The sequence below is a fragment of the Chiloscyllium plagiosum genome, unplaced genomic scaffold (assembly GCF_037043375.1).
Source record: "Chiloscyllium plagiosum isolate Xiang-an unplaced genomic scaffold, Cpla_swu_hap1 HiC_scaffold_45, whole genome shotgun sequence".
Taxonomy (NCBI): domain Eukaryota; kingdom Metazoa; phylum Chordata; class Chondrichthyes; order Orectolobiformes; family Hemiscylliidae; genus Chiloscyllium; species Chiloscyllium plagiosum.
The window spans coordinates 21,194,496-21,210,666 of record NW_028270183.1 but is presented as its reverse complement, the minus strand read 5'-3'; positions in this window follow the sequence as shown (position 1 = coordinate 21,210,666).

Sequence of the window (16,171 nt, the reverse complement as noted above, 5' to 3'; positions counted from 1 at the left end):
AAAAAGATTTCTTTTCACTTAATCTTTGCTCCATTCACACGTCACTTTAAATCCATGTCCTCTCATGTCTTTTACAAACAAGAGTAACTTCTGCCTCTCTACTCTGTGCAGCCCGCTCATGATTTGGAGATCCTCTATCAAATCTCCTTTCAGCTTTATCCTGGCAGGGGAGAACAGCCCCAGTATCCTCAACCTGTCCTTATAACGGAAGACTTTTATTTTTGGAACCAATCTTGTAAAGCGTTTCTGTATTCCGTGCAACGCATATACATCTTTTCTAAGGTATGGTACACACGACTCGTGAACCAGATGGATTTTTTATGGTAACAGTGGCTACCATTTGACTAATTGCTTTGCTCATTCCAGATTTTCATTAAATTCAGATTCCACCATCAGCCTTAGCAGGATTCGAACCTATAACTCCAGAACCATGTGCTTCTGGATTGCTAGTCCAGTGACATTACCGATGTCAAATGGAAAAGCTCAAATCAATTAAAAAAAAGCAATGAATTTTTTTTTATCTGCAGTTAGAACACAAGTGGCTCATTAATATCCTTCAGGGAAGCAATGTTCCTTATATTGTCTTGTTGCATTTCTTTCCTTGATGGGGTGGCATGGTGGCTCAGTGGTTAGCACTGCTGCCCCATAGCACCAGGGTCCCAGGTTCAATTCCAGCCTCGGGTGACTGTCTGTGTGGAGTTTGTGTATTCTCCCCGTGTCTGCATGGGTTTCCTCTGGGTGCTCCGGTTTCCTCCCACAGTCCAAAGATGTGCAGGTCAGGTGAGTTAGCCATGCTAAATTACCCATAGTGCTAGGTGCACTAGTCAGAGGGAAATGGGTCTGGGTGGGTTACTCTTCGGAGGGTCGGTGTGGAGTGAGTTGGGCCGAAGGGCCTGTTTCCACACTGTAGGGAATCTAATCCAATCATAACTCCAGTTCCACAGCAAAGTGCCTTATCTTCCCCAACTGACCACTCAGCTGTCGCAAACACTTAGAGCCATAGAGATGTACAGCATAGAAACAGACACTTTGGTCCAAACCGACCAGATATCCCAACCCAATCTAGTCCCATCTGCCAGCACCCGGCCCATATCCCTCCAAACCCTTCCTATTCATATACCCATCCGAATGCCTCTTAAATGTTGCAATTGTACCAGCCTTATTGGAAGTTCCACCACCAAAATCATAAGGGGCAAAATGGAGTGTGATAACTGATGGCCATATCAATGATGATGCATTCTGGGGAGTTAAAATTGTGGAAGAACCGACTGGACAATATTCCACGCAGTCTAGGACTTAATTTGTATCTTACTCAATGTAATGGTCAAACCAACAGGGAAATGATCCTAAAGTCATTAACAAGGCACAAGTCAGAGGTGTGATAGAATATTCCTCACTTGCCTGGATGGATACAGCTCCAACAATACTCAAGATGCTTGACATCATCCAGGACAAAGCTGTCCCACTTGATTGGCACCACATCCACAATTATCCATCTCCGATGCTCAGTAGCAGCAGTGCATACTATGTACAAGATGCACTACAAGTATTCACCAAGGTTTCTTAAACAGCACTTTCCAAACCCATGATCATTACCATCTTGAGGTTTAAAGCAGCAGATTCACAGGAACACCAGCCCCTGCAAGTTCTCCTCCAAGCTACTCACCATCCTGATTCAGGGATATATCGCTGCTCCTTCAGTGTCGCTGGGTCTAAATCCAGAAGAGTCCTCCCTAAGGACATCATGGGTCTATCCTTCAAGACTGCAACAGTTCAAGAAGGCAGCTCACCTCCACCTTCTCAAGGGGGAGCCAGGGACAGGCAATAAGTGCTGGCCCAGCCAGTGACGCCCATGTCCCATGAGTGAGTAAATAAAAATAAACTTTCCTTTTTCCAACAGCAGAGAATCGCTGTGTTTTGGAAGGTGTTCCTGAAAGCATGAAGACGCTTTTTGAAAGGGAATTGCGTGAACATCTGAAAAAGGCAAGAAAAAAAATGCAGGGTAATCAGAAAATCATGGAACTAATTGGGTATCTGTTCCAAAGTGAAAACCAGTCTGCATGATCTCTTTCTGTGGCAATAGGTCCATGGGCACATTCTTCACAGCAAAACCTCAACTTAGCAGAGACAACTTGCCAAATAATCAGCATCCTGTCTCATGTGGTAAAAGTTGTTGTTCCCATTGAAATTTTGCGTTCTCGCAATTCCGTCTTGATGGGGAGAGGATGAAAATCTCCAATAGCATATTTCTTCTCACAGCAACACTCGGTTCTATCGCCCCAAGTGGCTATTTATGCAACTTCTCTGGTAACTGCAACTTTGATGCTATAGAACCTACATCCAACTGACAGAACCGCCTCTGAGTATATGTCTTCTTCATATTGCCCTGCTGATATGCCCTCATCAGCAGTGGAGAAGAGTGCAATGCCTGTGTTAGACAGATAGCTTTCAGCTTCCAGCTGCATGTGCCCATAAATGCAATCTCCTTTTAGTACAATTTAGTGTTAAATTAAGGGCTTCTGTGTGATATGGCTGCATGCCCATGAGGAAATGGATTGTGACTTTCCAAACTCATTTCAAACAGACTCTTACAGGCAGCGAAGATATAATGTGCGGTGTGCTGGAGTGTATCTCTATCAAACTAACCACACTGGGGCTCAGCGGGCTGGCTGTAAAGGAATGTCGGGGAGCTGATAGCATTATTTGGAATGAGCACAGTAATTACGACATTCATTCGTGACCTTTAAGTGGTAACTCAATCCTGGCTTCGTCTGATTAGCCCGGCTCTCAAAGGTTATTCTTGATTGTAGGAACTTGGTGGATAAATGCAGAGCCACCACAGTGTCTAATTCACTGATCTCAGCTCACGGGGCACCCAGAGTATCTTTAACATTCCTGACAACAGAGGCATTCAGTGTCTCGAGATGCCAAGGGGGAGATGCTTATGGAGTGGTAACATCACTGAACTTCTCATTAGGTTTATTGTCATGTGTATTGACTGCCCAAAACCTGTTTTCAAGGTACAAGTCAGGAGTGTGATGGAATACTCCCCACCTGCTTGGGTGGGTGCAGCTCTAACAACACTCAAGAAGCTTGACACCATCCAGGACAAAGCAGCCCCCACTTGATTGGCACCACATCCACAAACACTCCCTCCCTCCACCCTCACTGCTCAGGAGCAGCAGTGTGTACCGTCTACAAGATGCACTGCAGAAATTCACCAAAGATCCTCAGGCAACATCTTCCAAACACACAACTACTACCATCTAAAAGGACAAGGGCAGCTGATATATGGCAACATATCTCTGTGAGTTGAGAATGATTTGATAGCATCCATTTTATTTTTTTTAAATATCCTTCTGTGCGATGAGGGTGTCACTCGTTGCCTATCACGAATTACCCTTGAGCTGACTGACATTTCAGAAGGCAGTTAAAAGTCAACCCCCATCACTGTGGGCCTGGAGTCACATGTAGACGCATTCAAGATCCCCTCCAAACCACTCACCATCCTGACTTGGTCGTGTATTACTGTTCCTTCACTGTCGCTGGACTAAAATCCTGGAATTCTTTCGCTAAGGGCATTGTGGCCTGCAGTGTTTCAAGAAGGCAGCTCACCCCCACCTTCTCAAGGGGCATCTAGGAACGGGCAATAAATGCTGGCCAGCCTAGCAATGCCCACATCCCACAAATAAATAAAAAAAGGTAATTAAGTTCCAAAATACAGTGTAATGTGTGCAATGCCACCAACACACAGCACCATCTTAGATACGAAGTGGGTACTAATTCAGAGGGGCAGACCAATACTCTGGGCACTTGGGTTCAAATCCTACCAGGGGTAGTTTGAGGATTTGATTAAAATCTGGAATTGTAAAGCCATTGTCAGTGATGGTGACCATGGTAACGATCGTCGATTGTTGTCAAAACTCCATCTGGTTCACTCATGTCTTTTAGGGAGGGAATCTGCTATACTTACCTGGTCTGACCTACATGTGACTCCAGACCCACAGTGATGGGGGGGTTGTCTTTTAACTGCCTCCTGAAATGCCAGTCAGCTCAAGGGTAATTTGTGATCGGCGCCAGGTCTTGCCAATGACACACTCATCGCGCAGAAGAATATTTTTAAAAAATAAAATGGTTGCTATCAAATCATAGTCAACTCACAGAGATATTCACAGCTGTAGATTCAATCACTGACTTTGTTGCCAATAGCTGTGCTTACAAAACCAAAGCACTTCAAGATAATGGGAGTTTTCCAACACATCCAAGAGATATTTGCAGCTGCATTATTGGAATGGTCTCATTAAGGCAGGCCCTACCCAAAGCCAAACATGGCCTATTTTACATATGTTACGTTAAGTGGGTAACATTGAGCACAGCAATGGAGCTGATCAAGCAATATAACTAGCCCCAAGACCCATCTGCCTGAAATAGAGGGGTCCTCATGTGAAACTATAATTTTATTTGTTACAGTTTGACAAGCTCTGAACCTCAAAGTAGAAAACCAGGCAGAGGGCCTAATGTCAATTTTTTGTTCTCTTCACTCTGACAGGAAGACAATCCATGACAGCCGGGTAGGTTTCACACAGGGCAGGAACTGAGGTCGGTGAGGGTGTTGTGCCTGCATTCTCGCATTCTACCACCCATCAAGCTACCTTCCCAGAGACGAGGCAGATAGCGGAGGGGGAAGGGAGGTGGAGGTGGGAAGTTGAGAGCCAAAGGGATATCCACCGGCAAGCAGTGGACAGCCAACTAAGGTCGGTCAAAGTTCAATAAAGGTCGATCATCAGAGATCAGCTGCAGTGTCTCATGATGAAGGCAGATCAATTTGCCAGAGGAAGCCCGCTTTGTATAAGGCACATGCTGACAAAGGGCCTGAAATGTTGACTTTGCTGCTTCTCGGATGGTGTCTGACCAACTGTGCTCTTCAAGCTTCACGTCTCTTGACTCTGACTTCCAGCATTTGCAGTCCTTACCGTCTCATTAGGACCTGAAAGGATTAGCTGACATCTTGAGGTTGTCCTTGCCCATTAGGATATAGAGGACTGTAGTTGAGAGTGTGGTGCTGGAAAAGCACAGCAGGTTAGGCAGCATCCGAGGAGCAGGAGAATCGACGTTTCGGACTGGAGCCCTTTTGTACCTGGGAGGAGCTAACCAATCAACTCCAGAGTTGCGTAGTGCTAGACTAGTACCCCAAGAGTTGCAGAGATTTCTCTGCTTGTCATCAATATGGTGTGAGAATATTTTAGTCAGAGCAATATGAAAATGCTCACAAGTTAAGCCTGACATTGCACAAGAAAACTGTTTGTCAGATGTAATGGAATTTGGTATGAAGTAATATGTCATAGAATCATAGAATCCCTACAGTGTGGAAGCAGGCTATTAGCGCACCAAGTCCACACCTGCCCTCCCAAGAGAATCCCAACTAGAACCATCCCATCCCAGTAACTCTGCATTTCCTATGGCTAACTCACCTAACTTGTACATCGCTGGATACCCTGGACAATTTAGCATGGCCAGTCCACCGAACTTGTACATAGCTGGACACCGTGGACAATTTAGCATGGCCATTCCACCTAACTTGTACATCACTGGACACCCTTGACAATTTAGCATGGCAAGTCCACCAAACTTGTACGTCGCAGGATACTGTGGACAATTTAGCAGGGCCAGTCCACCTAACTTGTACATCACTGGACACCCTTGACAATTTAGCATGGCCAGTCCACCTAACCTGCACATCTTTGAATTGTGTGAGGAAATCATCTGTTTTCAACCACATTCTTTATGTATGCTTCATTTTTCCTCTTAGCTAGTCTCACAATTTCACCTGTCATCCATGGTTCCCTAATGTTGCCACTTCTCTCCCTCATTTTCACAGGGACATGTCTGTCCTGCACTCTAATCAACCTTATTTGAAAGCCTTCCACATATCAAATGTGGATTTGCCTTCAAACAGCTGCTCCCAACCTATATTCCCAAGCTCCTGCTGAATTTTACTATCATTGGCTTTGTCCCAATTTAGCCAGGGACCAGGGTTCGATGCAACCTTTGGTTGACTGTGTGGAGTTTGCATGTTGTCCCCGTGTCTGCGTGGGTTTACCCCAGGTGCTTTGGTTTCCTCCCACAATTCAAAGATGTGCAGGCTAGGTGGACTGGCCATGCTAAATTGTCCACGGTGTCCAGTGATGTACAAGTTAGGTGGACTTGCCATACTAAATTGTTCACAGTGTCCAGCGATGTACAAGTTAGGTGGACTGGCCATGCTAAATTGCCCATGGTGTCCAGCGATGTACAAGTTAGGTGAGTTAGCCATAGGAAATGCAGAGTTACTGGGATGGGATGATTCTAGTTGGGATGCTTTTGGGAGGGCAGGTGTGGACTTGGTGGGCTAATAGCCTGCTTCCACACTGTAGGGGTTCAATGATTCTATGACATATTACTTCATACCAAATTCCATTACATCTGACAAACAGTTTTCTTGTGCAATGTCAGACTTAACTTGTGAGCATTTTCATATTGCTCTGACTAAAATATTCTCACACCATATTGGTAACAAGCAGAGAAATCTCTGCAACTCTTGGGGTACTGGTCTAGCTCTACGCAACTCTGGAGTTAATTGGTTAGCTCCTCTCAGGTACAGAAGAGCTCCAGTCCGAAATGTCGATTGTCCTTTGGAGAGGGTGAAAAAGAGATTCACCAGGATGTTGCCTGGTATGGAGGGTGCTAGCTATGAAAAGGGGTTGAGTAGATTAGGATTATTTTCATTAGCAAGTCAGAGGTTGAGGGGCTGATTGTTGTCTACAAAATCATGAGAGGTATAGACAGGGTGAATAGAAATGAGCTTTTTCCCAAAGTGGGGGACTCAATGGCTAGGGGTCACAAGCTCAAGGTGAGAGGGGAAAGGTTTAGGGGAGGTATGTGTGGAAAGTTCTTTACGCAGAGGATGGTGGGTGCTTGGAACGTGTTGCCAGGAGAGGTGGGCATGATACCATCATTGAAGATGTATCTAGACAGGATTAGATTAGATTACTTACGGTGTGGAAACAGGCCCTTTGGCCCAACAAGTCCACACCAACCCACCGAAGCGCGACCCACCCATACATTTACCCCTTCACCTAACACTACGGGCAATTTAGCATGGCCAACTCACCTGACCTGCACATCTTTGTGACTGTGGGAGGAAACCGGAGCACCCGGAGGAAACCCACGCAGACACGGGGAGAACGTGCAAACTCCACACAGTCAGTCACCTGAGGCAGGAACTGAACCCGGGTCTCTGGCGCTGTGAAGCAGCAGTGCTAACCACTGTGCCACCGTGCCGCCCACAGATACATGAATGGGCAGAGAGCAGAGGGATACAGACCCTTAGAGAGTAGGTGTTAGGTTTAGATAGAGGATCTGGCTTGTTTCGGACTTGGAGGGCCAAAGGGCATGTCCTATGCTGTAATTTTCTCTGTTCTCTTTGTTCTTTGTGAAAAGACAAGGCTTGAAAACAAAAGCAGAAACAAAAGAAGCAGTCAAAAGAAAGGGAAATATGCAGAGTACACGAACAACATTCAGAAGACATTTGGAAAAAGACATGGATAGGAATGGTTTAGAAGGATATGGGACACGTGCCGAGAAATGAGGTTATCGTGGATAGACATTTTGGTCGACATGGACCAGTTGTGCCAAAGGGCCTGTCTCCATGCTGTAGGACTCCATGACTGTCTGCACCATGAGTCCTCACTGCCAGAAAAACAAAGCCACAAAGTCTGCCCCTTAGTCAGCAAACACTCAGGTGCCCTGAGTCCCCATTGGCCGGGAAATGCCACCGTTCCCGCTGTGAGGTACCGGGCCCGGCCATGGCTTGGAGCCACACCGCCCCCGCTGGAAGTGTGTCACTGTTCTTTGGCACCACCCTGCCTCCACCAACATCACCAGTGCCATGAGTCCGCGCTGGGCTGGTCTCAGTAATGCAGCCGCTGCTGTTGGAGCTGCTGGGTCCTGAACTGGGCTGAAACACAACACTGAGGCCCACCGCACCAAAACAGCTGGTGTCTTGCTGTGGCTAAAGTTGCTGCCGCTGCCGGCCGGTGACTGTGACGGGAGTTGAACATTTCATTTTAGCCGTATTTATACAATTCAGCAAATCCGGAGGCCCAGATCTCCCATTGTCTTTGGGGTGCACCCGACAGTCCTGACCTGGCCACCGCTGAGACTATTGGCTGCCCAGTGGAGGAGCTTCCTCTCCAAATGGTCCTTTTTTGCAGAGTTGCTGAGACAGAGCCTGGGGTGGTGTGGTGGCTCAGTGGTTAGCACTGCTGCACCAGTGATTCGGGTTCGATTCCAGCCTCAGGTAACTGTCTGTGTGGAGTTTGCACATTCTCCCCGTGTCTGTGTGGATTTCCTCCGGGTGCTCTGGTTTCCTCCCACAGTCCAAAGATGTACAGGTCAGGTGAATTGGCTGTAGGGAAATATTGGGTTTGGGTAGGATGCTTTTTTGGATGGTCGGTGTGGACTCGATGGGCCAGATGCTCGGCTTCCACACTGTAAGGACTCCAGGATCTCTCTCTCACACACACACACGCAATCTGGGATTACTTTCATACCGAGGCACCTCCTAGAGTGATCCTCAGGCCTGTTCACCATCCTTAATTGGACTCCCGGATCATCCTCTGGCCACTCATTGGCCAATCAATGGTAAGTCTCTACTCATTGGAATGACCCAAGCCAGTATGGTTTTGGAAAACTCCACTTGACCCCAGCATTGAAGTCTCAAACTGAACTCAAAATACCACCTCTGGAGTTCAGAGAAACCAACAGAGATGCAGAGATGTATCAGATTTGATGTTTACCAGCAATGCTGACTTACAGAGTCATAGAGTACAGAAACAGCCACTTCAGTCCAATCTGTCCATGCTTACAATAAATAAACAAGTCCCACCCGCTTCACCCACACCAATCCTTCAAAGGGTAACCCACTCAGACCCATTCCCCTAATCTATATTTACCCCTGACTAATGCACCAGTGCCATGAGTCCGCGCAATTTACGGGCAATTTAGCGTGGGCAATTCACCTGACCTGCACACCTTCAGACTGTGGGAGGAGACACAGAGAGAACATACAAACTCCACACAGACAGTCATCCGAGATGAGAATTGGACCCAGGTCCCTGACACTGCACCACTATGCTACCCCTTGCCAAGCATTTCTTCTTCATGTACTTACTAAATGCTTAGTGAACATTGTAACTGTATCCGCATCCATCACTTCTCTGACAGGTCATTCCACACACTAGCCACTCCCTGTGTAAAAAAATTTGCCCCTCACATCCTTTTCAAATCTTTCTCCTCTCATCTTAAAAATATGCTCACTCCTCTTTAAATCCCTCACTCAAGGGAAAAGACAACTGCTATCTACCTGATCTGTGCCCCTCATAATGTTATAGAACTCTATAAGGTCACACCTCAATCTCCTATGCTCCAGTGAAAAAAATCCCAGTTTATCCAGCCTTTCTTTATAACTCCAACTCTTCATTCCCGACAACATCCTGGTAAATCTTTTCTGAACCCTCTCCAGCTTAATAACATCCTTCCTATAACAGGGAGAGCAGAACTGGAATACAGCATTGCAGAAGAAGCCTCACTAATTTCCTGGAAAACTCAACATGACTTCGCAACTTCTATACTCAAAGGTCTGACCAATGAAGACAACCGTGCCTTCTTAACCATCCTGTCTAGCTGTGATGCAAACGTCAAAGAATTACGGACCGGAACCGCTAGGTCTCTGTTCTGTAAACTTGTAGTTAGGAAGGCCAGATTTTGCCCATTATTTACCAACAATATTATCATTTCTGACGTTATGAGGATCAACAAGAAATAGATGGATCCTACCCTGAAAATGGCAACCTCTTCAGTCATGTCATTTGAAGAAAAATATCTCAGTTTGCTGCTTAATTAACTTCATCCTACCACAGCATTTCCCAGCCTGTCTTTTGGATGATTGCAGATACGAATGGGGGTGTCTTTAGAATCCTAGAGACTTACAGCCCAGGAAAAGGCCCTTCAGCCCTTTGCATCTGTGCTGGTCATACACCAACCTATTCTACTCCCCTTTTCCTGCTTCTGGCCCGTTGTCTTGTATGCCTTGGCATCGCAAGTGCGCATCATTCATTTTCTTCCCCCACTATTTAACTCAATATCAAACAGTTCAGAGATTTGTAGGGAGAACTGAGGCATTTGTAAGACCTAAACCTTATTGTCATGCAATGGGCTGTAAACCTCATATTTGGTCCATTTCAAGTGCATGGATTATTCATAGAATCCCTGCAATGTGGAAGCAGGCCATTCAGCCCAACAAGGTCACACCGAGCTTCCGAAGTACATCCCACCCAGACTCATTCCAATTTTCCACACTATCCTTGTAACCCTGTATTTACTATGCCTAACCCACCTAAACTTGTTAAAAAACGTACAACACCAAGTTATAGTCCAACAGGTCCATTTGGAAGTATAAGCTTTCAGAGCACTGCTCAGGTAGCTGATGTGGCAGGATCGTGAGCCACACAATCTGTAAGCAGGCAGTCCATGTGATATTTTATTAATTCTGACGTTAAAAATAGAACCAATCTGATTCAAGTTTGGGATACAGACAGACTCTAACCTCACACTTTTAATGCATTGTCTGAGCTGAGATCTCACCTTTTTTTAAAATAAAACCTTAAGTTATGATTAGGTTCCCTACAGTATGGAAACAGGCCATTTGGCCCAACAAGTCCACACCAACCCTCTGAAGAGTAACCCACCCAGACCCATTCCCCTACTCTATATATACCCTTGACTAATGCACCTAACACTCTGGGCAATTTAGCATGGCCAGTTCACCTGGTGGGAGGAGACTGGAGCACGTGGAGGAAACCCACACAGACACAGGGAAAACATGCAAACTCCACACAGGCAGTTGCCCGAGGTGGGAATCAAATCCAGGTCCCTGGCACTGTGAGGCAGCAGTGCTAACCACTGTGTCACCGTGCCACCCTATGTTATCTCGGGAATGTGACTTGAAAGAAGTGCTGGGATTTGCATATTAATGAATCAAAACCTGCATTCCCATTCTAAGTGATTTCAGACTTAACAGAAATCTAGGTTTGTTTAATACATCATATCTTTGATCTTTAATATAGATTCTGTGTCCTATGATCCTGTCCCACTAACTACCTGACAAAGCAGTAATGCTCCGAAAGCTAGCACTTCCAACTAAACCTGTCGGTCTATAAGCTGGAGTTATGTGACTTTTAAACTTTGTCCACCCCAGTCTAACACTAGCTCCTCCACATCATGGCTATCTAACCTATACATCCCTGGACATTTTGGAGCAATTGAGCATGACCAATCCATCTAACCCGCACATCTTTGGATTGTGGAAGGGAATCAGAACACCCAGAGGAAATCCACACAGACACGGGGGAATGTGCAAACTCCACACAGACAGTTGCCTGAGGCTGGAATTGAACCTGGGTCCCTGGTCCTGAAGAAGGGCTTATGACCGAAACGTCGATTCTCCTGTTCCTTGGATGCTGCCTGACCTGCTGCGCTTTTCCAGCAACACATTTGCATCCCTGGTGCTGTGTCTTGGCCATGCTAACCACTGAGCCACAATATCGGAGAAGTTGTGACTATTTGCTGTGGTGTGGAAAAGGCTGGAAGGAGATCTGATAGAGGTGTTCAAAATCATAAGGGGGTCTGGACTGTGTCAATAGGGGGAAACATCTCCTGTTGTGAAAGGATAGTGAATGAGAGAACACAGGTTTAAAGTAAAAAAACTGGATAAAAGCAAATTACTGCAGATGCTGGAATCTGAAACCAAAAGGGAAACTGCTGGAAAATCTCAGCAGGTCTGGCAGCATCTGTAAGGAGAGAAAAGAGCTGGTGTTTCGAGTCTAACTGACCCTTTGTCAAAGCTTTGACAAAGGGTCAGTTAGACTTGAAACGTCAGCTCTTTTTTCTCCTTACAGATGCTGCCAGACCTGCTGAGATATTCCAGGTTTAAAGTAACTGGCAAAAGAAATGACAGTGACTCAAAGAGAAACCTTTTGACAGAGCAAGTGTTTCAGCAATAGATCATCTGAGAGTGTGGTAGGGGCACTAAGGCTTTCAATAGGGAATTGGGTTTTTAACTAGAGGTAGAGTAGGTAAAGAGGTACAAGGAGAATGCAGGAGGTGTGCCCCTCATTCGGAAAGCTTGTCCAGACATGAGGGGCCAAGTGGCTTTCTTCTGTACTGTAATAATTTGGTGAATCTTTTATCTCAAGAGCCTTTACCTGCACATAGTAGTCTGAGCCTAGAAGAGTAAACTTGGATGGCCAAGTGGTTAACACTGCTGTCTCGGGGACCTAGGTTGGCTTCTGCCCTTTGGTGTCTGTGTAGAGTTTGCACATCCTTCCGGCGTTTGCTTTGGTGTGCTCCGGTTTCCTCCTGCAGTCCAAAAATGTGTCGGCTAGGTGGATTGGCCCCATTAAATTGCTCATAGTGTCCAGGGATGGGTTAACCGTGGGAAATGTGAGGTTACAGGGATAGGGTAAGGGAAGGGTCTGGGTGGGATGCTCTTCAAATGTTCGGTGCAGACTCAATGGCTTCTTTCTGCACTTTAGGGATGTTATGAATAGGCACAGGAGGACATTCAGCCCCCAGATGTTCCACCTCCTATTCAATGAGATCCTGACTAATCTTCAACCTAACTCCATATATCGCCTCCTTATCCCCTAATATCTTAGTTAACAAGTTTTCAGATTTTGAAATTATTGCTTGATCCAGCATCAATTTCGAGAAGACAATCCAAGACTTCAAACACCTTTGGATTTAGAAATGTTTCCTAATTTCAGTCCAGAAATGTGAGGGGCTAATTTTTAACCCATGCCCTCTCTCCTGGAGGCATTGTTACTCTTTGCGCCAGTTATCTCTTCCTCTTGAAAACTTCAATCAACTCACCCTCATCATCCCCTTGTAGCTTTGAACTTTGTGTCAACAAGTAAACATCCACAGCCCTCTGCGATTAAAACTTTCAAAGCTTTGCCTCCCGCAGCATGAAGAAACCCTTCCTTATCTTGGTCTGAAATGGCCCAACCCTCAACCTCACACTGCATCTGTTAGTTCCAAGTTTTCCAACAAGGAGTTATAACCTCTCAATCCTTTCCACTACCTCGCTAGATACAGTCTCGTAAATTTACTCTGTACCATTCAGTGGACTACTTTTTGTCATTTACATAAATGATTTGGATGTGAGCATAAGAGGTGCAGTTAGTAAGCTTGCAGATGGCATCAAAATTGGAGGTGTAGTGGACAGCGAAGAGTTGAAACTTTATTGCTGGAACAGCACAGCAGGTCAGGCAGCATCCAGGGAACAGGAGATTCGACGTTTCGGGCACAGGCCCTTCTTCAGGAATCTTTTCTGAACCCTTCTGAGTTTCACAATATCCTTCCGATATGAAGGAGACCTGAATTTCACACAATATTCCAACAGTGGCCTAACCAATGTCCTTTACAGCCACAACATGACCTCCCAACTCCTGTACTCAATACTCTCGCCAATAAAAGAAAACATACCAAACACCTTCTTTACTATCCTATCTGCCTGCGACTCCACTTTTAAGGAGTTATGAACCTGCCCTCCAAGGTCTCTTTGTTCAGCAACACTCCCTAGGACCTGTGCCCGAAACGTCGAATCTCCTGTTCCCTGGATGCTGCCTGACCTGCTGTGCTGTTCCAGCAATAAAGTTTCAACTTTGATCTCCAGCATCTGCAGACCTCACTTTCTCCTGGACAGCGAAGAGGGTTACCTCGGATTACAACAGGATCTTGACCAGCCGGGCCAACGGGCTGAGAAGTGGCAGATGGAGTTTAATTCAGATAAATGTGAGGTGCTGCATTTTGGAAAAGCAAATCTTAGCAGGACTTATACACTTAATGGTAAGGTCCTAGGGAGTGTTGCTGAACAAAGAGACCTTGGAGGGCAGGTTCATAACTCCTTAAAAGTGGAGTCGCAGGCAGATAGGATAGTAAAGAAGGTGTTTGGTATGTTTTCTTTTATTGGCGAGAGTATTGAGTACAGGAGTTGGGAGGTCATGTTGTGGCTGTAAAGGACATTGGTTAGGCCACTGTTGGAATATTGTGTGAAATTCAGGTCTCCTTCATATCGGAAGGATATTGTGAAACTCAGAAGGGTTCAGAAAAGATTTATAAGGATGTTGCCAGGGTTGGAAGATTTGAGCTATAAGGAGAGGCTGAACAGGCTGGGGCTGTTTTCCCTGGAGCGTCAGAGGCTGAGGGGTGACCTTATAGAAGTTTATAAAATTATGAGGGGCATGGATAGGGTAAATAAGCAAAGTCTTTTTCCTGGGGTTGGGGAGTCCAGAACTAGAGGGCATAGGTTTAGGGTGAGAGGGGAAAGATATAAAAGAGACCTAAGGGGCAACTTTTTCACACAGAGGGTGGTACCTGTATGAAATGAGCTGCCAGAGGAAGTGGTGGAGGCTGGTATAATTGCAACATTTAAGAGGAATTTAGATGGGTAAATGAATAGGAAAGGTTTGGAGGGATATGGGCCGGGTGCTGGCAGGTGGGACTAGATTGGGTTGGGATATCTGGTCGGCATGGATGGGTTGGACTGAAGGGTCTGTTTCCGTGCTGTACATCTCTATGACTCAATGGCTCTATGAGATCATGGCTCATTTCTCTGAACTTCAGAAGCTGTGAAAGGAAGACCAGAGGATGAGAAGGAATGTAGGAAGAGAAAGGAGTGAGGGAGATGTGTGCAAGAGGGATAAGGAGGGAATATAATAGTGGAGGAAAAGGATGAGAGAGCACACAGGCAGGGGAAGGCTGAGAAAAAGAGGAATTTCGCACAATCGGTCACGGTAAATATCTAGCAAAATACATCAGGCAACACATCTTAATTTCCCTTGTCAGAGCTCTTCTTTAATGTGAAATGAAGTAACCCATTTGTCTTCATTCAGACAGAGCTGCCTTGTGCTGTTGTTGGAAGCTGTTGTGTAAGATCCTTTGTGACACTGGTAAACACATAACATCAATTATACGGGCTGACTTTCTACTCTGTTCTGTTAAACTCAAATGTTTGACTGGGATGGTAGCTATCTAATCACCCCTGCCGTAGCTCAGTTCCTGCTTCTGTTACAATGTCGCTCATTCTCTATCTCCCTTACCCTTTGTCCGCAACCTCGCCATGGCTCCCCCATATCATCTCCTTACCAGTTTACTGTGGCCTGTTATCTCTTTTTCATCCTTCTACTTCTCTTGTTGTGTCGATCCTTCCCATTCTGGCTTATTTTTGATCTCCCTACCTCTGTCACAGAATCCTTCCAGTGCAGAAAGAGACCATTCAGCCCATCAAGTCTGCAGTGACCCTCTGAAAAGCATCCCACTCAGACCCAGGTCCCCCATTCTATCCCTGTAACCCTGCATTTTCCATGGCTAACCCACCCAGTCTGCAACACTACAGAGCAATTTAGCATAACCAATCCACTTAACCTACACATCTTTGGGCTTTGGGAGGAAACTGGAGCACCTGGAGGAAAGACACAGAGGGGACATGAAAACTCCACTCAGACTGTCACCCAAGGCTAGAATTGAACTTGGGTCCCTGGCTCTGTGAGGCAGCAATGCTAACCACTGAGCCATCCAGTCTGATGTATTCCTGCTTTTCTCTCCCTCGCTGCTAATGCCCCAATGTGTAATGTACAGAACTACCAGGCAATGACCATAAGCAGTTGGACAGGATCTAACCATTGACCCTTCACATTCAATTGCATTGTTGAATCTTGGACAACAGCATCAAACGTCTTGAGTGTTCTCGGAGCTGCACCCATCCAGGCAAGTGAGGAGTATTCCATTGCACTGCTGACACGTGCCTTGTAGGTGGTGGACAGGATTCGGGAGGTGAGTTCTTTGTTGTAGAATTCCATATTGCGGATCTGCTTGCTACTGACATTGATTGCAGGGAGAATATTATCACCGAATCTCTCAACTTATGGAACGTAGAGAAAACTGCCAGGGGGAAGGGAGCCGAACTGAAGTGATGAAAGCAGCCCTTTGAGACTGGCTCAGAGACAACACAAACATTTGCCCAATGTCAGCTCATGCATCCACTGGAAACGCAGACCACTTCAGACAAAAG